Consider the following 23,002-nt stretch of genomic DNA (forward strand, 5'->3'; position numbering starts at 1 on the left):
AAGAGGGAGAAAAATTGTTCTCGTTAACCTCTGAGGATAGGACAAGAAGCAATGGGTTTAAATTGCAGCAAGGGAGATTTAAGTTGGATGTTAGAAGAAACTCCCTGTCAGGGTGGTTAAGCACTGGAATAAATTGCCTAGGGAGGTTGTGGAATCTCCATCATTGGAGATTTTTAAGAGCAGATTGGACAAACACCTGTCAGAGATGGTCTAGGTAATACTCAGTCCTGCCTTGAGTGCAAGGGACTGGACTAGATGACCTCTCGAGGTCCCTCCCAGTTCTATGATTCTATGATCATGCTTTCTCATCTACCACCAAGAGTGTACATCTCCATACAAGACCAGAAAATTACATGTTTAAGAGCAAAAAGTAAAGTCTGAAAAGAAAACCTCTTCTTGCCTAACCTTTTGTTTAATCTTGTGGCCGATCTGTGGCGGACGATACTTTTGAAAGAATTGATTATATTACGGTTGTCGCCACTATCACAGAATCCATGAGTTTTGCCATTTATTTCAGTTTGACCCTGAAAAGAGTGAGAATGCCTTGCAATGCACCATTCCATCCCTGTAAAACTGTTTAATTTTTTGTATTTGTAAGAACTAGAAGTATATGTAAAAAAAGATGAAACGAAATAAACTCGCTAACATTTGTTTGCATGCACTGCCGCTCACTCTGTTTACAGTCAATCACCTAGCAACAGTAACTAAGGATGTTACATCATGCGGCCTTCATCGAATTTCATACATAAGAGTCACGCATCTTGTAGAAGAAAGGGGTTACAGCGACTGATTTGAAATACGACTAGGAGCACAACAGCAAACAAAAAAATGAGCAAAGTGGCAAAATTAAGTGCTAAGCAGCGAGCAGAGCAGTGCCCTAAAACATTCCATGAAAGTGGAAGAAAATTGTTTTGTACGTCATGCAATGTCCCTGTTGATTTTACGAGAAAGGCTGGAGGTGACAAGCATCTTGAAAGTGCAACTCATTAGCGCAAACGAGCGGCATTAAAAATGGACGAAGATAGAAATGTTAAAAAGCAGGGAATGGTTACAGAGCTGTTTAATACCAAGACCAAAGAGCGGCTGTACCGGAGAAATGAAGTGTTCAAATTAACAGAAGGCTTCTGTGCTGCAAATATGCCCCTGCCTGCCTCCGGCAATCCAAAACTGAGAGGGTTTTGAGAGAACAAGGTAGGCGTTCTACCATGCGCAGCTCAACGTAGAAAGTTTTACCTACCCAAAACCTTTGACTGTCACACTGAAGAATGAAAGGAAGAGTTGCCGTCCTGTGAAGGAATTAGCATTGTGGCAGATGAAACTACTGATGCTGAAGACAGGGATGTGATTAACATTCTTGCCATCCCTGTCCTAACAAGCTTTGACAATTTCAGGCACTTCAGACGCAGGTGAACACAAGCTGGGTGTTCTTTTGTTACATTGTGATGTTTTGGAAGCAGTCAATTTTAAAACAGCAATGCGGGAAATGGTTGAAGTATTCGGAATCCCATTCAATCGCATCACTGCGTTTGTGACCGATAATGCCATGTTCATGGGGAAAGCTTGGAATTGAGGTTTGGAACCTTTGTTTTAAAATGCTGAACATCTTACACTCATGGCGCATTTGCTTAACCTTGTGGGCAATCTGTTGTGGATGATACTTTTAAAAGAAAATGAATTAGCTGTGGCTGTAAAACGTGCTTTCACTGTCTGCCCTGCCAGAAATGCCTGGTTCCACATGTTTCTAACAGAAAGGGGGAAAAGTCCTTCCATCCCACCAACTCCCATAATAACCAGATGAACAGCTGGTTCAATGCAGCTCTTTACCCCATTGAACACACTGAGGATTACGTTTCATTTTTTACAGAGACTGGTCATAGCAGTAGTTCAAGTGTTCAAGAGACTGTTGATCTTTGACAATCCGCAGCAGTTACTGAAGAACTTCAAGTCCAAAAAGAGTTTGCACCCTGAATCATGAACACGCTTACAGCTTATGAAGAGCCCACAGTTCATGCTCATCAAGTCAAAAATGACATGCGTGATCTTGCCTTGTGGCCAGAGAGCTGCTCTGAAATCTGCTAAAACCCAAAAGCAAAAACAGCCCTCTTGGAAAGCACCAAAAAAAATCATACACTGATCCAACCTCCCGCTTTTGCCAGCCTGCTGCCGCTTTCTTCCGTGCATGCCGTGTATTTGTGCCAAATCAAGCAAAACACCTTGACATTTGTAAGATCACGGGATTTGAAAATATACCACTGTTTGAGGACAACATTCCGGCCCAGAGAGAATATCGAGCGTATTGTGGAGCAGCTCAAGAATTGAGGAACAAGGAGGTTTTCCATTTCTGGAGAAGCATGATGGCCAGATTCCCAGCTGTGTCAGTAGTTGCCCTGCGATGCTTAGCAGTACCAATCAACCGCGTGGGTGCTGAATGCTCCTTATAAAAATGTGCTTTGGGCTAACAGATGCTGCAGGAAAAATGACAATCTGTCTGTGTCTCTAACTTGCTATACCAAAATTGCAACAGTTTGCAAAACAGACTTTACTAAAAATAATCAGTTATTTTTGTTATGTAGTTTAGTATTTTTGTTCGAAAAATGATTGCACAATATGTATATATAATTTCAAAATAGTTTACTTGGACAAGGAAATGAAAACTATTGCATTAACGGTGTCTGTTTCTTGTAAATGTTACACGATAATACTTTAGTGTTAAATTGTTACACTTTTTTTTGTTGCTGTGACCATAGCCTGATTTGGTACATTTTTAGCATGACTGTTTCATGAATTTTGCCTAATTTTACCGAAACAAAATTGTATCCATACCGCTGACATGGTGCTTGTTGCACGCCGTGCAAAGGAATTCCAGCAATTTTGCAATAGCTTTGCACTAGCTTGTGATAAATTTGTACTAACCATCAGTCTAAAGAAGACAATGATTATTACATAAGGTGGGCTGACTGCACCAGACTAGATGCTGTGCACAAGTTCTACTATCTAGGATCGCTTGCATCAGATAACATATCTCTGGGTGACGCGCTTCACTCTCACATCAGAAAGACAGTCGTCTCATCTGGCCAACTGACCAAGCACATGTGGAATAACAGGAACTTGCATTGAACACCAAGATTCAGGTCTACCGGGAATGCATTTTGAACATACTGCTGTATGGTGGCAAGACCTGGACCACCTATAGAAGGCACAAGAGAAGACTACACACATTCCACCCCCGCTGTCTTTGGTTTCCCACTTTGTATTTAGAATACAGCAAAGTTCCTGATACCAAAGTACTCGAGAAACCAAAATTACAACGTTTAATCACTCTTCTCAAACACAGATCTCTCTGTTGGCTTGGGCATCAGCACCAGATGGATGATGGATGCATTCGAAAGGATCTCCTATATGGAGAACTTGTGGATGCCTCAAGGCCACTGGGCCAACCTAGGCTCAGGTTCAAGGATGTTTGCAAGAGAGACCTGAAAACTTTCAACACTGACACTGCAAGCTTGGAAGCTATGGAAAAAACCAGGCTACATGGAAGAACTGTGCAGCACCAGGAAGTCAAAGAGGCCGAAGAGAGGTAGAGAGACGGGAAAGCAAAGAGAGGGAAGAGGAAATTGCAGCGCTAGTAGGGCGCCAGCTTCATCTTGTGGCCCTGCATTTCAAACTTGCAGTATCTGTGACAAGGACGGTCACTCAAGAATTGGACTTGTTAGCCACTAGCAATGCTGCAGCACGACGCGCAGTAACTGAACTGCTTTGGCATCACCTTTCAAGATAGATGGCTGCCACTCAGTACCTTAAAGTTACCCGTCCTGGTCTCAGGGTCCCGGGGGGTTAATTTCCAGCTCAGGCAGACATCCCCACACTAGCTCGGATCGAGCTAGCGCGCTGAAAATGGAAGCGTAGCTTCTGCGGCCCGTGCAGCCAGACGGACCAGCCGTCCTGAGTAAATGTCTAGGGTTTCAGATGCAAGCCATCAAAGCCCAGTCTCCCATTCCTCAGGAAGTATGGAGCTTATATGAGCCACACACCAAGGTATCACGTTTCTTACAGAACCCCTGCATCCATGGGGCTATCATGGGGACTGAACTGGGGCTCTCAAGCTCCGAGAGGCCATTTGAGTTCAAGAAGTGTCCCTGGAGGTCAGTTCTCAGCAGGAGGGAGCCATTTCACGTCACTGAACTGTCTGATTTTTTGTCAGCGGGGTTCCGCCCCGGGCTGACTCCCCGCTGCACTTTGCATGGTTTAAATGCAGGGCAGGGCAAAGGAGTGTCGGCTCACACGTTCTCTGCCTTTCGTTACACAGTAACTAGACCAAAATAAAAGCGGCCCATCCATAGGCCTACCACGAGCAGTTTCCTGACCCTTTAGCTGGAGCAGAAGGGAATCCCCATGATGTTACAAACAGTTGTTTTAACCCACGCCTCCACTAGACCATAATTGCGACTCTGCAATCTGGAGCCTGATAGCAGAGGGCCCCTCCCTGTGGTGACCACACAGAATCATTCAGAGGGTCAGAAGGGCCAGGATTAATCTGTGCCAGTGTCTGACTCCTTCACACAGAGCGCAGGGGGAGTGCTCACGGGAACAAAAATAATTGTCTGATTCAGCCCATAAAAACCAATTACTCTTTCCTCGAGTCGGGAAGCTGATAAAGCCGGGTGTTAATGGACTGGCATTAAAAGAAACGAAAGGAAAACTGTTACAATCCTGACAACTGTAACTGCTGCTCTGAGCACAACAAAGGCAGAGCTAGGGACAAACAGCGCTTAATTGTCAGGTCAGCCGTTCAAGCCAGCCCCGGTCAGTCGTTACCATGTTCAGCTCCTGCTTGTTCAGGTTGCTATGGGCTGGCGAGGGTGGACATTTGCCAGTTATTGAGGGCAGCAGAACCCTTAGCATGGGCCTGTCTCACCAGCCCTAAATTCATTTTGCAGCAATGCTGCTTTGAACTGACACAGCCCATCTTCAGCTGTAGATCTCAAAGTGGTCGCTTTACCCCCATTTTACAGCTGGGTAAACTGAGGCACGGGGTCATGACTGGATTCCGAGATGTGCACCACCCAAGCAGCAGAGGCAGGGAGGTAACCCAGGTCTCTTGCCTGCAAGCTTTGACCACACTGCCTCTAAAAAGCGAAGAAAAACCTGATGTTCCTTCAGATCTTGCCAGTTGCCTCCAGCCCCGTGGCTGCTCTGCCACAGGCATGTAAAATGCCTTCAAAATGGAGAGTAAACAAACTCTCCGGTGAATTGCTGCTTATGTCACTGTTCCTATTATCTTTCCCTCGGAGCCCAAGAGTTCATCTTTCAATGGATTTTTACTATAACCACGTGTGACGCAAATGGATTAGACTACAAACAGCGAGACAGCTAACCCATCCTTAAGGGCTGGCACCAGACCCTTTCCCCTCTCTTGTGGAGTGTCAAGTATCATGCAAAAACCTGAAGACTCTCCTTCCATCAGGAGTGTGTACCAGGTGCCACAGCGAATCCCCCGCCAGCAGGGATGGCAGGGGGGGAGGAAGAGACATCCTAAACTTGGAATCAGATTTCAGTCATTTGCACATTTTAAAAATTACTCGGCTGGGATATTTTTGCCCTGATAATCATAGCGAGGCAATCAGAAACCCGTGCAGCATGTTGACAGCTTTAGCTCGGCATCAAGCACATTGGAGATGCAAAATTAAAAACAGCTCTTGCTGTATGTGGTGTAGGCAGCCCTGATCCTCTTTTCCTGTGGGCTGTAATACCTTGGTCTAATTTCAGTTGGGTTTACAGTGCAGGTGCTGGGTGGTGTTTGTGGCCTGTGATGCACAGGAGATCAGACTGGATCATTAGGTGGTCCATTCTGGCCTTGGATTCTCTGACTCTGTGACTCTAAAGACCTCAGAAGTCTGGGGTCCTGTGTACCAGGGATCAGGGCTGGGAGGGGATCCAGTATGGTGGATCCAACAAAGTGAGAGAGGCTTTTTCCCTCATGGAGATGTTACATTCATTCTTTGTTGCTTGCCTTGATCTCTGCTGAAAGGAATCCAGAGTGAATGTAGATGTTTTGCTCTTTGTGTGTGGAAAATTGAAAGAGATCCTTTCTGCACTTTTCCATCAACCTTTAAATGCCACCCCCATTCTACCCGCAGCTTGTACACAATGCATAATTAGTCGGTGGAACTCATTGCCACAAGATATCATTGAAGCCAAGAGCTTAGCAGGATTAAAAAAGATGGAATATTTATAAGGATGATGAGTATATCTAGGGTTTATAATAATAAGGACTTAAAAACCATGAGGGAAGAGGTAGAAATCCTCATGTTTCACTAACTAATGGTGGATCAGGAAGAAACTTTCCGTATGAGTAAGTTATTCCATAACTGCCTCCGTAGAGATTCGTGCACCCTTCTCTGAATCAGTTGGTGCTGGCCACTGTTGAAGATGCTATACTAGACTAGATGGACCCCTGGTCTGATCCAGCCTCTGTTCCTACAGATTACAGCAAGATCAGACATTGTCATCTGATTTCATACCATCTCAGGGAGACTGCCAGTGAGATTTACCCATTTTGTTCTTTTTTCCCCAGTAAGGGTTTTTCAAAGCTTTATCCTAGATTCATAGATTCCAAGGGCAGATTTCAAGTCCTCCATTCAGGCGGTTTCAGTCAAAGAAGGTCTCATCAGGTCAAGGTCTGTCTCCCACTATGTTTGTACAGCACCTAGCATAGCGGGGTCCTGATCTTCGCTGGGGCCTCTAATACAAATAATTAACAGCCCTAGGAATCCAGAAGTAAGCGGATACATTTAATTAGAGTTGGGCAAATTTCCCATTGACATCAAGATTGTCAAAGCTATTTATCCCCAGGACTGGTACAGCACCATGAGCTGCTCCTACAATATCCCCCGACAACGTGCCTCAATGTTGGTCTGAGAGAGGGTGGTGGGCAGACACTAGGCAGGTCTGTTCTATCTCCAAGACGCAACCTAAACACCTAGTCTAATGATCTCGGTTTGTCACTTAACTGGTGTGACCAGCTTTGATGGGTAGAAAGTGCAAATTCTGGTGGAAGATGCAAAATGTTTATATGGGTAGTGGGGCCCCAGCCAGATACTTGAGAAAATTCTTCCAGTGGAAAGGTAACATTCAGCTGGCTACACCTGCTGTATCCTCCAATCCCAGATCTGTATTAAACTGGAAGCCTTTTGAGGTACCTGTATAATTTCTGCAATGCTCTATGTATCTCTTTCTCTATCCAGACATCGACAGGCCTCTATAATGGGGCTTTCTTGCTTTAGCTTTCAATTTTACCCCAGTCTCAATACTGTTGAGCTGACCATCATAGCCAACGATGATGCCACGGCATCTCGTGTGTTCTCTGGTGGCTGTATAGTCTGATCTGTGAGGAGCAAGGTCGTGAACAGAGGTCACCTCGGAATGTGTTGGCTCCCACTGAAGATTTGGCATGACGCTTGACCCTTTTTTTCAATCAGTTTTTTGCATCTATCTTTCTCAAAGTGTTGCCGACCTGTACTGATAGTTGCCAGGTCTGTCCTTGGCTGTGTCTTTGGAATTATTGATATTTATACTACATGAGTTGAGGTTCTACATAATGGTGTCTTTGAAACGTTTACATTGACTGCTCTTCCTTTCAGCTCACCATACAGGGCTTTTTCCGGGAATCTATCCTCACCTGTTCTGATAACATGCAGAATCAAAATTAGGAACTAACTGAGGTCACGAGGGGTAGAGTGAAGTGTGAAGGGCCTTTACAATTGTATAATGATCATTAGGTGGCAACTGTAAAAGAATAGAATATGAAGACAGAGCAGAGATTACTTCAATATCACTTGATTGCAGCAGAGATCTGCAGTAACAGCATTGCTTCTTTGTTACTGACTCAAAGAGAACTAGATAATAAATACCTCAGGAACCAGAAAGTGGAAAACAGTGTACCTGGATTCAGAGTAGTAGCCGTGTTAGTCTGTATCCACAAAAAGAATAGGAGTACTTGTGGCACCTTAGAGACTAACAAATTTATTGTAGCATAAGCTTTTGTGGGCTACACATCTGTAGCCCACGAAAGCTTATGCTACAATAAATTTGTTAGTCTCTAAGGTGCCACAAGTACTTCTGTTCTTTTTAGTGTACCTGGAGTATTTCCAAACCAACTGCTTTGACAGGCAACCTCCAAGTGAAATTAAATGTTATCTACCCACATCAACAGGAGATACATTTATTGACCACTAACAGAAGATCGCACAGCTGTCTTCAAAGGACACAAACATCATCATATGCTCTGGCAACGGACAACAGATTTCAGAATCCACCATGGACAGGAAATCATGTGCAGTTTTTACAGAGGTCAATTATGTCTATATAGTACAGTGTAAAATTAGACTGAAAAGCTCCAAACTTCAGGGGGAGAGAGAGAGAGAGAGATGGAAGAACATTGTTCTTTCCACCGTACACTGGATCCAAAATTCAGTACAAGAGTTGGAAACGCTTGTGTCAGCCTGGAAAGCAAGTGGGTAAAATACCAGAGGACACCGATCAGTGGCTGATTCCAGGGAAAGAATAATTAGCCTCCTAGACATAGGGAATGTCAAGAGTCTTGAGCTGAGGTGGTGACAGAGAGAAGCAGTTCAACTACATTAAAGAGGTAAGCCAGGGTACAGCACCACTGAAAGAGGCTCAGGTCCAACTGATATCAGACGAAAGACGTCAGGAAGAGAATTGGCTGATGAACCAAGATGAATGACATCGCAGAAAAGCAAATCTGTCAAATAGCTTAAAGTTAAAGAGCACCAGCCAGCATGTGCTCCCTTCAGTGACGATGTACAGCTGAATGGCATGGTCCCTCACTAATGGTACAGAAACGTGCTACTGATCTAGAAGCATCTGATTTCCATTGACAGAAATCACTTTATGGGTATAGACTGTGGCCATGGATACGATAGCGCAGGGGTAGGCAACCTATGACACGCGTGCCAAAGGCAGCATGCGAGCTGATTTTCAGTGGCACTCACACTGCCCGGGTCCTGGCCATCGGTCTGGAGGGCTCTGCATTTTAATTTAATTTTAAATGAAGCTTCTTAAACATTTTAAAAACCTTATTTACTTTACATACAACAATAGTTTAGTTATATATTATAGACTTATAGAAAGAGACCTTCTAAAAACGTTAAAATGTATTACTGGCACACGAAACCTTAAATTAGAGTGAATAAATGAAGACTCGGCACACCACTTCTGAAAGGTTGCCGACCCTTGCTGTAGCGTAACCATCACTGGGTTCAATTTCAGTATCCACAGCGGAGAGTCTGGCTCATTTCATCTACCCCAATACTTGCCAGCTGGATGCGCATTTAGTGCTGATGACGGCTCCGCTTCCTGTTTGTTGATTCCTTAATGACCCAGGCTCCATAAACCAAACATTTCATGCAAACTGGGGATACCGTGTTACTATTCCAGCTGCCTCCAAAATTCTAGGCTCCTGCAAGTGCCTTACCTGTGTGGCAGGCAAGGATGCAGGAAAGGGACAGCAGATCCTGGGTGGGATCAATCAGTTGTGATTTCTCATGGTCACCACAGTTGTGCTGCAGCATGTTGACGTGAGACTCAATATGGACGGCCACTCCTTCCATGGGAAACTGTGGACACCAGTTATCACAAGTGCTTTCTATGGCACACAAAAATCACACCCGGAACTATATTGCACAGCAGCCTGGAAGATCATGACTTCTTTCCCCACTGCAATATTGAAGACAGAAGGCAGAGCTCATCTCCTTATTCAGACTAACCACCCTCCAAAGCCAATGGGAATTGTGCATCCGGCTTTTCAGCACGGCTCTATTGACCGATACTCCCCATGGCCCCAGCCTGCGCCACAGTGGTTTGGGGAGCTGCTTAATGGAAGTAAAAACATAAAAAAAGCATGCAGTCAGGGAGCAAAACAGGCTGGGGTCCCCTGAGCTAGAACTGGCCAGAAGGTGCTGCAGCTTGGCTTGCTGGCCATAAAGGGCAGAGGGGGTGGTGTGGGTGGGAGGAAATGAAGTGCAGAACATTGTAACTAGAGATGGGCTTGAGACCCAGTGTGGATCCAACTCCAAACTTCCCCAGTGTCTAGGGCTGCTTAGAGCTGGGGATTTGATTCTGTTGGTCTCATCAGCAGCCACAAAGTGTTTTTGGTCTCTGATTGATTCCTAGCACACCGCTAAAGGAATCCACCATGGGCAGCAAATCAGCAGCAGAGGCCAGGCTATGGCTGCAGCGCACATATAATGGTAGGGCCCGTGGGATACCAGTGGAGTGATCAGGTCTCGCCCGCAGAGCGCTAGAACTCAGCCGGCTGCTCACACATTTCAGAGCCGCAGAGCCATTGACGATGAAAGAATCACCCTGGCATCCCAAATATCTGCCAGGTCCAACAGAAACAAGACAGGCTTTTTTTTCCAGGGAGAACAACAGGAGGTGAAATTAAAAGCTGCTCTCAAAAGAAATGTGAGTTGAGCTCTTCTAACCACCTTTGTTTTCATTCCAGAGCTCTCTGATTTGGTCATATTGGCAGGTCTGTGGAAGGAGGGCTCCCTTTACCCATCAGCAAAGGAGGAAACCCCCAGCTAAGCTCATCATGGGGGAGAAAAACGTTTTTGTTGTTTTTGTTTTGCTGCTTTATGTGTTTTTAAAGCTATTCCTCTTGGTTTTCAATGCAAAGGAAAAATGAAATTCTGTTTCACGTTGCATACAATTCCAGCACTCGTTGTGGGGTTGTTTTTTTTTAACTTGAAGCTTTTTCCAGACACACACGCCCCTTTGATTGACATCTTGGATGAAATTTCAGGCATCCCTGGGTAGAAAGAACACAGCTCGGCTTCAGAGATGTAACGGTAGACCAGCCCTTGTCTCAAAAAACAGCTGTCTGGTGCAGCCACGCAGGATGCCAGTCATTTCTGTGGTAGGGGTGTTAGTGGGTTAGCTGCTGCTCATGTGTATCAGTGACATGACGTTCTTTACCTCAGCTCTTAAGCTCCAGCAGTAGCATCAAGTACTTCATGTATATTCACTTCTCCCCTGGCTTCTCCTCACCTGGAAGGCAGAATGATTCAGTAGCTACACCACACAGCTAGTAATCAAAAGACGAGGTTTCAGGCCTGGCTCTGCCACCATTTTGCTGGGGGACCTTGCGTAAGAAGTCACTTCAATGCTCGGTGCTTCAATTTTCGTTATCTGTAAAATGGGAAACTTCACTGCCGCTGTAAAGTGCCTTGAGATCTGATGAAAAGTGCCAGGGAAATTGAAATGATTAGCAGTATTTTACTTGCAGGCCGCTTTCCGTGCATTCTGCATCTAGACAAGCCCCTCCCTTGTTGAGGTTTTTCAGGCGAATCTAGTTTCAGATTAGTTGGCCCCAAAGTCCTCACATTTATTCTTTACTAGTGACCCTTCCAATTGCAGGTCCTCTTTGTGCTTAGCACTAAAAGTATTTAGAGGATTATTAAATTGTTCATTCCTGGAAATAACTGTATTTAATAGGTATGAGAATAACTAGTGCTGTTCTTCCTGAAATCCCACGTCTTCCTACAGCAAGAGGAAGAGGAAATGAAGACTGATCAACATTTCAAAAAGCAATGCTTTTTCTCATTACTAGCCATTGCTTCCAAATCCAGGCCCAACGTATGGCCAACCATTAGAAAGGAAGTGACTTCTCCTGTCTCCTTGGGTTGCATGCAGAACTCTACCCTGGGCTTCTTTTCCCCCCTGTGTTTTTTACTGATGGACACTGAGTAATGCCCTTGTGCCCCCACCCAGAGAAGCATGTGTAGCCTCTCATGAATTATGGATGTTACTGGAAATGACAACAGGGGAAGGAACATTCAGAAGAACCTTGTTCGTGTGACAAAACATCCTCTTCCTTTAAAAAGGTCTTTGACAGCCTCCTCAGATAAGTTTCAAACCACTGGAGACTAAAATAAGCAAGACAGCTCGGTGTTGTCTCTTTACCATGTATTGACAACGACCCACTGGAGAGAAAACTGCCTACTGAAGTACTGATTTTTCACATCAAGGCATGTGGAATAAGGCAAAGCGTATCCTTAAATCCCATCCACAGTTAGCATGCCAGAAAGAAGACTGAGTCTAGAGTATGCAAGAGCTTGACAAACTCACTTTTTGCTTGTTTTTAACCCCCTTAGCTTGGCTCTAAGGGAAGAGCATCCAATCAGTGTTTGTAAGCAGAGATGGTTTACTATGGATGCCACTACAAGAGGAGCTGAGACACTAATGCTTTAAGCTATGTAGCTCTCACTCTTTCCAGACTACTGTGCCCCTTTCAGGACTCTGATTTGTCTTGTGTACCCCAAGTTTCACCTCACTGAAAAACTACCTGCTTACAAAATCAGACATAAACATGCAAAAGTGTCACAGCACCCTGTTACTGACAAATTGCTGACTTTCTCATTTTTACCATATAATTATAAGATAAATCAATTGGAATATAAATATTGTACTTACATTTCAGTGTATAGTATATAGAGCAGTATGAACAAGTCAGTGTCTGTATGAAATTTTAGTTTGTACTGACTTTGCTAGTGCTTTTGATGTCACCTGTTGTAAAACTAGGCAAATATCTAGATAAGTTGATGTACCCCCTGGTAGACCTCTGCGTACCCGCAGGGGTACCCGTTCTCCTGTTTGAGAACCATTGCTTTAAGCAGGAAGGGAATACTCAACTGTCTCTCACTGTTGGTACTTGCACAATGTATGAAATGTGGCATATCAAAGTTCCATTGAGATCCTCAGAACACTATGGTAATGGGGGCCATACGTGGACCTAGCCAGGTCCCCATTCAGAGACCAGGCTGACCTCAAAGGCCTGTTTTCACCACCTGGAATGATACTGAATGGCACATGATTCACCTCATTGCTCTCCCCAGTCTGTGTTCAAACCAGGCCATCGTGTTTTCATCACTCATTGTGGAAGGATCTATATATAACCAAAACAGAACACCTGGGTGGGAGCTCTGAGCATCCAGCAGTGCTGACTGTCACCAGCGAAAAAGGAGTGTAGTGAGGAGGTTCTGCTCTCAAAAGCACCTACTGAGCCTGATGTAATCCAGGGGCGAGCACGTTACAGCTCCTTGTCTGGGCCCAATCTGCAGAAGATACGAGTCTGATACAGTCATGGCTGGAGTGCCTTAGCTCAAGCTCTATTGGCTCATGCTTTTACGGCTGGAGGCATCTGGTTCACTCCCCAGTGCATTTACTAAGAAGGTGGCCTTCTTACTTGTCCATATCTGCTCTGCATACGCCCCCCAAAGCACAGCTATAAGATGGGTGTCCTCACCCATGAACCAGGACATGGATAAGGGTTACAAAGAGTGATACCCTGTCTCTTGCCAGGGATCAGGATCTCCCAACTCTAGTCACTACTGTTACAACATCCACTTGGTTTCCTGAACAACTCTTACCACTAATAGCCCTGCAGAGCGAGGCCAGCTGCAGAAGAGCACGCTGGGTGCTGGTCTGCCGCTCACAACATCAGCCAGCTAAACTCCAGTTCCATCCTCTGTACTGGTGGCGACATGCAAAGCAGAAAGCACAGCTGCAGATACCTGGCTGAGTTGCAGGGTGATTTGTAAACAGTGGGGCATATTCATGCAAACGCACCTGGCAGAGAAAAGAAACTAGAACATTGACTACAATGTCAACAGACAGGACCGGTTTCCAGCTAGAGCGGTGTGTTACATGAGGGAAAACACATGATTTTTCAGGGGGAATTTAGCCCCTTCCCCCAACATAAAAGGCCCTTGGTGTCCCCCAGACATTGCAGCTTCGTTAACAACCCCTGGCATAGTGGGATCCTGCTCCATGGCTCGGGTTCCTAGGTGCTGGGGCAATACAAATACTACATAATCAAGGGAAATGAATGGTGCAGGGGGTTAGGAGGCGAACAAACCCTGGTGGTGCTGAAAGGGACGTGCTTAGAGAACCCTCCCTGCCCCCAGGCTGCGGAACCCATGGGTGGCTGGCGGCAGCTGCATTTGTGAACCTTCTCAGCCCGGTTAGGTACAGCTATGGCTACACCAGACCAGAGAGAGTCTAGCAACACAGTAAAAACAGGTAAGAGAGATTCAAATCTCTGACCTGCATTAAAACCTAGAAAGGTTCATCTGCAAACCAGCTGAACGGACGGAGGCCATTACCCCCCTGAAAAGACATTCGTGCTTTAAAACCATCCTTTAGCAGCTCGCTTTCAAAGCCTAGTTTTTTTCTGAGTGAGTTAATGTAAACAAAGTCCCACGAGGAGATCAAATACAGGCAACAGCAGAATAGCAAGGCTCATTTCCCAGCATCTTCTCCCATGTTCTGCCGGGCTTCTGCTCAACGGCGGGCACTTGCTGGGGATATCCTGCCCTCCCCTCTCTGCCTTTGCAGCTACGGAAGGCCCTGCATGGGGAGTGGGATGCATAGAGCACTGCTGTGCGACAAGAGGAGGCTGTTAGAAAGGGCAGGTCAGAAAGAGAGGACTGGGAGAGGCAGGGCAAAGTCAGTGGATCTGCATTTACATGGATTCCCCAGGCAACACCCCTGGGGCAGGGAGTTATAGCCATTTTGGAAGCTGCTGTCCTCAGGAGTAGTTCCATAGGCAGGCTGGGGAAAATATTCCTGTTTCCCCAGGCTCTGCCTCGCAGGGAGTCTCCACCTCTTCAGGTTTCCCCCTGCCCCCACCAATATCAGCCATTATTTCTTTGGGTTTGTATCTCTTTTGTGGGAGATTTGAGCTCTGCGTGGAGAGCTCGTCCTTTCGAGTGGTTCCCACATGGCTGTCTCGCCTGACACCCCAGGAGGAGGCAAGAAGCAACATTCAGGATCTGAAGGCAGGGGATGAATGGCCAAGACCAACACGTCGCAGACCAACAGTCTGTTAATCAACAGTATGGCAGATGAAAAAGTCACTGTGGCTGACAAAGAAGTACTCTGCCTCATCTGTCTAGTTTGGAACAGGCATTTATTTGTCACCACATTATTTCCATTGGACCCAGTGAAAAGTTTAGAACTGAGCCCGTGGAGAATGGAGAGTGTTACGAAGAGCAAGTTTTCTGCCTTCAAACGTTTGGCACTTGTTTTGTCCAGACTCTCAGCCAAAAGATGGAAGAAAAGCTAAAAGCTGAGCAGGAGAGGACTGATTGTGGTGGGGCAACAACTCACTGGCACGGCGCCTCCTGCTGGTTGTCTCGGGAATTAGCTCTTTTCCAGCTCCAGAGCGCCCTCTGCCGGCTCACGTCTCGCCTGCCGCTGGCCCCCGTGTCCCTCCCGGACTCCGGTGCCCTTTTCCCAGGGGTTCTGCCCACCACAGCAACCCACAATTTGGGTCTCCCCACCCAGGGGAACCCCCAACCCCCTATCCCCACCTCGCCTCAGTGGCTTCTGCCAGTCATCTTCTAGCCCCCACTCCCTGGAGCAGACTGCAGTCTGTAAACCACTCATCATCAGCAAGGGGGGTTGGACCAGCTGCCTCTGCCTATATCTGGGCTGCCCCTCTGCAGCCCCAGTACCTTTTGTGGGCCCTTCTAGCCCTGCAGCCTGGGGTTTCGCTAGATTGGAGCTCCCCAGTTCCCTCTGCCCTTCCCCAGCACTGCTCCACCTCAGGTACCCCTCTCAGCTCCCAGGCAGCCAGGTCCTTCTCTCTCAACAAGCTAGAGAGAGACTGTCCTCCTGAGTTCCTGGCTCACAGCCCTTTTATAGGGCCAGCTGTGGCCTGATTGGGGCCTGGGCCCAGCTGTGGCTGCTTCCCCCAATCAGCCTGGCTTTTCCCCCACTGCAGCCCTCTCCCAGGGCTGTTTTATGCCCTTCAGGGCAGGAGCGGGGTGACCACCCCGCTACAGTGATAGACATAAAATCTCAGAGAGGCAGGAGGACAAACAATGGCTAAGAGAGGCTCTCATGATGAAAAGCATTTGGAAGACACACACTAAAATAGCCTGGCCATGTCATAAGAAGAAACGGGAGGAGCAGCACACTTGTGTAAGGATGGAGATGAAGGGACAGTCAGGGAAATAAAGAGGACACCAGGGAAGAAGATAGAGAGATGAATTGGGAAACATTGTACACCTAACTTGGCACTCACATTTTGTCCTCGGACGGAGAAGTTTCTCAGTGATCACCCCAAGTAATCTGGCCCCTGGGATGTTTACAAAGATAACAATGATGAATTGATACCTCCCCAAATCTTAGTCAGCAGCCAACATGGCTATGTGTGTGTGAACCCATCTAAGGTTTGTTCTGGACAAAATGGAAGCTCAAATTTTGGAGCTCCCAAACCTGGACGATTTCACTCTCAAGGCCAGATTGATGTAAATCAGGCATAGCTTTCACCAGCTGAAGATCTGGCCCTCCATAACAAATGCAACAAGGATTTACTTTTACGTAACAATTCTGTTTTAATGAATTGCACTTCACCCCAAGAAGCATCTGAAATATTAATCCGCACAGATCAACAATTCCTGCATACGGACCAAAAAGGCCCAATGGTTAAAATTGAACAGCCATAGGCGACATTTAACATCCTTTCTTTCACTGACCCATGGGCACCAGAATATGGCTAAGATTTTAAGTGGACTCCGCTTACGGCTTTCCTTTTGGGTGGAGAGCAATTCTTAGGGCTAGTCTACACTACCCGCCCGGATCGGCGGGTAGAAATCGATCTCTCGGGGATCGATTTATCGCGTCTCATCTAGACAGATAAATTGATCCCCGAATCGACGCGCTTACTCCCACCTCGTCAGGAGGAGTAAGCACCGTCAACGGGGGAGCCGCGGCGGTTGATTTGCCGCCGTCCTCACAGCGGGGTAAGTCGAAAAAGATACGTCGAATTCAGCTACGCTATTCGCGTAGCTGAATTTGCGTATCTTAAATCGACACCCCCCCCCCTTAGTGTAGACCTAGCCTTAGATGTGTTTACTCCAGGAGCCAGAGAACTCTGCATAGCGCCTACACGGACTTACCTTCTGCAGTGCCTTCTTCGAAATATAGATTTTGTGCATGACTTTTTAGTGTCTGGTGCATAGATCCTTGGTAATGTGTTAATTCACCCTGAAATACTAATGGCATGACTTTGTGCGATAGCAAATCACCTGGCCCTACGGCACTGGCTCATCGTTAGTATGACAGCAGCAATTGATACCATCTCACCTGACATCTGCTTCAGAAAGAGCCTTCAAAGATGCCTCCGTTGGCGTTCCTTGCTAGGATGGAACATCAGCTCTGACAGCATGGGGAGGAAAGGACAAGAGAAGGTTTGATGATTATGGGAAACACATGGCACTGGGTGGGAGAAATACATCGCTTCAGATTCAGAGATACTTATTTTTAGCCTTGCTAATTTCTGGAGTGGGAAAAATTATTCTGTGTTATTATCCTTGTTGTTGTTATTATTTTTAATAGAACAGCCCATTAGTTGTGTACACTGTGTACCAACTGCGTATTCCTGGATCCCTTTCAGCTCTGGTCTCTGAATAATTAATACCCACATAATGGATTTTCTGTCAACGTGCATGGTTTAAAGAGTAGGCAAGTTATCCCCTAGCCCTTCCATGGAGGCCCTGAATAAAGCCCTTAGAATAAAAGTTTGGGAGACAAGGGGCCTGCTGGGAATACTTTCCTTTCTGCTTTTAGACTTGCAGTGTATTTGTTAGCGACTTTTGGATACCTCATAAAGTGGGGGGAGATCCCTTCCATTCCATGGCTGGAGGTCTTCGAGGGGCCCTCGAGGCTAGTTGGAGATCTTTGGGGGGGTCCCTGGACATGGCTGGAGGATTTTGAGTTGTCTTTGGTCTTGGGTGGAGATCTCTGATGGGTCCCCAGGCCAGTGTGGAAGTCTTTGGGGATGGGGATGTGGTTATCTATTGAGGGTATGGAATCAGATTTTTGTTCTCATGGGAACCAGCAAGTACAGGCAGAGACCTTGTATTATCACAGTGTGCGACCTGGATGTTGTCCCTGCACACTGACTGAGCTAGAAAAGTGTTGTAACCCAACCGATGCCATTAAAGCTGTAGCAGCTTTCAGCTGAAAGATCTTGTCCTGGAGTGCCACCTACCTGGGAGTGACTCTGGGGGGGATCTTTGGTACAAGAAGCTATTCGTTTCTGGTACCACCCTCACAGATCCCTGACATCCTAGTGCAAAGGCAAGCGAACAGACACAAATTACCCCAATTACACTGATGTTCTGCTCATCCCTCCCACAACAATACAGAAATGCAATGCCCATGCTGCAAACCCAGGCCTGATGGCTTCTTTGGGGGGCAGACCCCTCACCTATGCCCTCTGGCATGACAGAGCGGGTGAAAGAGCAATAGATAATGGCCTGTTTGGGAACAATTCTGTATATAGGTCACATTTCCTGCACTTCTCATCCCCCCTCGTTTATTACAGAAACATTCATTTGCATGGACCTTCATCTCCTATAGGTTCATCTGCTTCCGCTTCTGATTCCCCACCTCGCCACCTTGGATGAAGGGTGCTGTGGTGACTAAGTAATTTATCTAATGCCATGCAGCAAGTCAGCGGCAGAGTTGGGCACAGAACCCAGGAGCCCCTAAAAGCCTAGAGCCCCCTTATTAGTCCCACTGAAGGGAACCAAAGCAGACCACACCGATTTTTTTACTATGTAACAGGAATCTTTATGGTGAGCCCCCAATTTTCTTGGAAGAAATAAATGCAAGCCATAGGTGGTAGCTTACTCATGGAACAGATAATAATTCCTTCCTCCAGTAAGATACTTGCTGTGTTTTTTTACCACCTCTTATTTATTGCTCTAACTTGAAATCAAACCTGGTGATTTAAAATCTTTTGTAGACCTCCTGAGTCCCACCCCAGTGCACTCTCCCAGCTGTTCTAACCTCGTCACTGTGACTAGCTCTGCCAGCTAACGCAGTGGGCACAGCACTGCCCTGGGTCGCTCAGGACCAGGAAGCTCTCTCTATAGCTGCAGCCTTTGGCTAAAAGTCAGATATAATAGGTCAGAATGTCCAGAATATTAGTTCTCTGGGAACTGTAAATATTGAAACAGTTGTGTCCATGTGGAGGCCGGAGTCCCTGCAAGGGAATTGTATACTCTGCTCATCCAGGGCAGATGTATCAGAGAGAATCCCTGCCAACCTGGTACTGTGATCATGGGATGAGCCATATTTCAGTCTGTGACAGACAGCTGGTAGGAGTGGGAGACACCACTCCTGAGATTCCTCTGCACCGAGCCTTGGTTCAGAGAGCAAAACCACAGTGAAACGGGTCCCACAGGTTTAAGCTTTGTCCATCCAATGCCTCTCTTGTCTCTGCTCTGCTGTGCACTTGATTTCCGTTCCTGCAGAGCTCTCCTCTTGGATCAATGCCTGCAAGCCAGCCAGCACACACGCTGTCATTTCAATGGCCAAGCTCCATTATTTCCATGCTAGTCACTGGTTCTCCCAATGGGACGCCCATATAGATTTCTGGTATTAATGATTTTCTCTAGTAGCTATAGCCAAGCGGCGACAATGGCTCGAGGTTCTCAGATACAGCTTCCCAGCTGGACCATTTCTATGCAGTGTGCTGCTTTTGTTCATTGCTGTGCAGTTATGCTTCCTTAGGAGCCCAGACTTCTTTCTTTTTGTATTCAATGTCAATGCTTCACTTTGGTTTTGGTTTCCACTGGTGCTATGGCCCTTTTTACACGCGTCTAGCATAAAGAAGGTAGAAATGGCCCTCAGCAAACATACCCTGTGTAAAGAGGAGCCCCAGCTAACCTAGAACTGTGGCCCAGGGAGATTAATTGAACCACTCATGATCACACAGGGAGTCTATGGCAGAGGCAGGAATGGAACCCAGATCTCCTGAATCCCACTCTAGTGCATTATCCACAAAACTATCCTTCTAAGAGAGTCACCTTCTTAGAATTATAACTGGTGAAATTTTGGAACAGCCTTCCGAGGGAAACAGTGGGGGCGAAAGACCTCTCTGGCTTCAAGATTAGGCTAGATAAGTTTATGGAGGGAATGGTTTGATGGGATTACGTGATTCTAATCAATTAGGCAATAACGGCCATCGCTGGTAAAATGAGGATCTGGCTAGAGAATCTTGCCTGTATGCTCGGGGTTCTGCTGATCGCCATATTTGGGGTCGGGAAGGAATTTTCCTCCAGGGTAGATTGGCAGTGGCCCTGGAGGTTTTTCGCCTTCCTCCGCAGCATAGGGCAGGGGTCGCAAGCTCGAAGATTCTCTGCGACTTGAAGTCTTTAGATCACAATCTGGAGACTTCAACAGCAGAGTTAAGGGAAAGTGGGGGGGTCAGCTTTTGTGGCCTGCATCATGCGGGGGGTCAGACTAGATGACCATATTGGTCCCTTCTGACCTTAAAGTCTATGAGTCTATGAGTCTATGAATCCCTCCGTTTTTGTCATTGCGGCTTATGAAAACGGTTTCCCCATCACAGCTGCCTTGCACTCTGTCAACAGTTATGAAATGTTCACCTGTCGGATCAAACCCATTTTCAGCTGATAGCAATGTTGGCCGAGCTGCAAGGAAAGGAATGAACTTAAGGCCGCCTTTATTTCATCATTCTACCAGCTCACACATATTGCTTTTTCCTTTGCCGTGAACAAAACGTTGCACCTAATGAACCAATCACTCCTAGATCAAGATTAGGAGGAGTCAGTTTTAAGCTGCGTCTCCGCCCCCACCCCGGGAATTAATTAATTGAAGGGATTGCAGAAAGAGCTGGGCAGGGGACTGGAGACACCCACTCCTATCAGCAGCACTATAATTGGGGCTAAGTAAGGCAAGGCTGCTGGGCTGACAAAATCATAACTGAAGAAAGCATCAGTCAGACTCAGAGGCATAACTGTATCTCACATTTGGATCTGTCTAAGGCCAGTTCTGGGGTTAGTATAACTTTATTAGGTCTACGTCTAGGGTTTCTGTTGATACAACTTCTGTAAATAAAGAAAGCACCCAAGACAGAAGGTTTGTCTTAAATGAGATTTTTCTATGCGAAATGAGCACTGGGGACAGCTTAATTACAGCAGCTGCAGAAATCGACTCATTCTGGGTCTGTCAAGCAGGCTATTCAAACGGGGTCAGAAATGTGCCAACAGAAGTGACTCCAAACCCACTGAAATGTGTCCCTGCTGGAGGAGAGGCAGGCTGATTTGTGTGCCGCTACATTCCTGGGGAGGAGGGGATACAGGCCGGCCCAGGATTCCCCCCCGCAGCAGTGATGTCCTGCGTGGGGATGTCGTTCTGCTGTGCCACCCCACCCCCTTATCTCCTGACAGCATCCCTTGACACTCATGAGCCATTCAGACTGCTCTGTCCAGCTCCGTTACTTCACTTCTTTGCTTCATTCACTCCTGACGTGGCCAGAGGGAGCCGAGGGAGCATCTATCCAGGGAGTTGTTCCTCTCTGTGCGTAACAGGGAAGCACTGCCCTGATTGCTTCTCTGCCCAGGTACTTCTCCCTCACCAGGGTGAAGAGCCAGGACTCGCTACTGATGAATGAGAAGGGGATTCTTTACTCCATGCTGTGCTAATGCTCAACCTGTGCTGCCAACATCAGCACCCAGACTCTCTGTGATGTGATGTGTCAGCACAACGAGACTGAGGGGGCAGGAGTAGCCCTCCAGTAGGATATCCTTGAGTTTGTGGGGCCGTCTCTCAGCGTCAGGGCTACTAGAATGCCATTAAGATCTGGATGTAATACAAAAAGAAACAGAAATATTTTTTCCCCTTGGGTAGCAATTCCAGCTGGTTCCTACAATCCACTCACTGACCAAAGATAAAGGAGATGTACTCTGGCTGTAAGCTGCTTAGGAGAGGGGCTGTGTTTTGTTCCGTGTTTGTGCACCTCAGGGTCCTGGTCCACGACTTAGGCTCCCAGGTGGTACTGCAGTACATAGAACCATAGAAATGTAAGGCTAGAAGGGACCATGGGAGGTCATCGAGTCCAGCCCCCTGCGCAGAGCCAGGACCAAGTAAACCTAGACCATCTCCAACCAGTTCTTTAAAACCTTCACTGACGGGGATTCCACAACCTCCCTTGGAAGCTTATTTCGTAGCTTAACTCCCCTTAGAGTTAGAAAGTTTTTCCTAATATCGAACCTAAATCTCCTTTGCTGCAGATTAAGCCCATTACTTCTTGTCCTCCCTTCAGTGGGCATGGAGAACGATTGATCACTGTCCTTTTTGTAACAGCCCTTAACATATTTGAAAACATATACATAAATATTAATAATAATTAATAATATTAATCATGGAGAGACTTTTCTGCCTCATGGACTCTGTCCCCTTAGTTTCTGAAAGTCAAATTTACCAGCTAAGACACAAGACAGGAAGGCATAAACCCAGGAGCCAGCTGAGGGAACTTTGGTCTTCCATCCATACACAGAGCCCTCACTGCTATACTAGTTGATTGAAGTGAGGCAGCCAACATGTATATGATCCCCATGAATAGCTCGTCTGGTCTGGCAGTGAGCTACAGACTGTCTGCGGAGTGAAGAGTGACTGATGCGTTTTGGCTGGGACTAAAACATTGTTGCAGTCAAAATATTTTATACCCCATTTAGAATGACATAGATGCAAGAAGCAGCCCAGGCTACAGGCTCTGAGATGATGAAAAGCAGCAGGCAGTTGCAGGGAAATGGAAAAATAAATACCTCGCGACTTTCGCTCCGCTGCTTCCGACCCATCCGCCTCAGAAAAAGAATGACTGTGATGTATTAACATGGATTTTTTATTAACTTAGATCTCTGATCTAGAGAGAGAAGTAATTGTATAATCTGGGTCTTGGTAGAAAGACGTGGCAGAGGCAACAAAGATCTGAATATGGGATTGCTGGTGAGTCCCATATTGAACCAAGAGCCCCATAGTAAATCTCTATTTTTACTGATCCTAATTAACCTCTCAACTCTTTCCTTCCGCTCTTTGAAATAAAATCCCAAAATAGTGCTTAAAATATCACTTGGGAGCAAAAATGAACAGGTGT

The sequence above is a fragment of the Terrapene carolina genome, unplaced genomic scaffold, assembly GCF_002925995.2.
Source record: "Terrapene carolina triunguis isolate 2854851 unplaced genomic scaffold, T_m_triunguis-2.0 Scaffold192, whole genome shotgun sequence".
NCBI lineage: Eukaryota > Metazoa > Chordata > Testudines > Emydidae > Terrapene > Terrapene triunguis.